Raw genomic sequence first — 1609 nt, 5'->3', positions numbered from 1 at the left:
ACCAATTCAAACTCCTTTCTACTCAGCAGTATTTCAATCAACTTCTGCTTCTCACATGGTAAAAGAAGAAAAATAAATACTCCTTTGTGCATAACGTGACTCGAACTCAAGCCTCTTAGAATCAATAACACACCACTTACCACTAGGCCATCAGGCTCCTTGTGCCATATTTAATCCTCAATTAATAAAAAGTTCTAAAGGTCAAAGTCCAGGTTCCTTTAAAAGAAAACCAAAATAAATTGTAAAAGCCAATACTTTAACCCAGGCTCCCTCACAACCTTAATGACGCCACAACCACTAGACCACATGCTTCCTTATGTCATTTTTTTAACACAAAAATTTAAAAGGCCTACATCCAAGCATCCAGGGTTTTATCCACTTAAAACCAAAATTTTTGCTAAAGCTCAGGTTTGAACCCAGGACTTTTCCAACTTCTCTCAGGACCCTTAACCACTAAAGCAGACATACTTTTGCACACAGCTTCCTAACCATTCCCTTACTTAAGGCCTAATACTTCGAGGCCCAAATTTTGGGGCATTACAAAAACAATATGTTTATTTTTCAAATAATTACGTCCTAGCTTGGAAAAGTATGCTAATTTATACACCAAATTAGGTTTAGGGAAGTCGATTATTAGACCTTTGGGCAATTATTAATGTAAAGTGCCCCAATTTTTCCCTTAATCAAACTAGTCCTTAAGCTTTTAAAACTCCTAATTTCACTTTTTTTTCAAGTCAATCCTTGACCCAAATTAATACTCAGTAATTACTAAAATTCAAAAAATAACTATGCTCCACTTAGTGATTAGTGGATTGTTTTTGTCAACGCAAAACGTAGACAAACATTGGGCTTGATTGTATCCTCGAGGTTCAATTATCAGTAACGCTTTTGCTCACCGTAATATAGGTGGGGGCAAATAGAACCTTAAAGAAATTGGCATTGATACAAGCATTAAAACTTTTGTTAATTTCTCATAACTTCATTTTTATCCCCACACACCAACAGGAGGGTGGTGAATAAGGTTTGTTCACACCATAGTGGAGATGTCGAGAGCCACAAGGTGAGGTGAGGTAAGGTGAGGTGAGGTGAGGTAAGTACGATAGATAATGGTTGTTTTGAGGGAGGAGATCATTGGCTCTTTTTAATGAGTTAGAAGTCTTATATAGATAATATGTTTGGAGGTGAGCCGATTATGGGTCCCAACCAATAACTACTTTGCTTCATAGGTTAAGTTGTAAGGTTGTGAGGGCTCCTGCCACGAGGCGATTGGATTGCAAAGGCTACCAGGTATATTGTTAGTGATAGAGTGCAGTGACACACATTAGAATGTAGCGAATGTTATGGGAGAGTCTTTAGCATATCATTGTTAATATACGGACTAGCAAGAATTGTCTGATGAAATATAAGTATGGCAAAATTAAAATTACATGATAGATATTTATTTTAAAACATTATTTATAATATATTCTCTATATTTTAATAAAGCTTAATTAAATTTATTCAAATAATTTAACTTATTCCAATTTGATTAAATTATATTTTAAAATTGAAAGATTCAATTAAATAGCTCTTGTGTAAAATCTAAATGATGTAACTCGAAATAATTTAA

The sequence above is a fragment of the Gossypium hirsutum genome, chromosome D13 (assembly GCF_007990345.1).
Source record: "Gossypium hirsutum isolate 1008001.06 chromosome D13, Gossypium_hirsutum_v2.1, whole genome shotgun sequence".
NCBI lineage: Eukaryota > Viridiplantae > Streptophyta > Magnoliopsida > Malvales > Malvaceae > Gossypium > Gossypium hirsutum.
The sequence above is the reverse complement of the archived record's forward strand: the minus strand, read 5'-3'. Positions refer to the sequence as shown.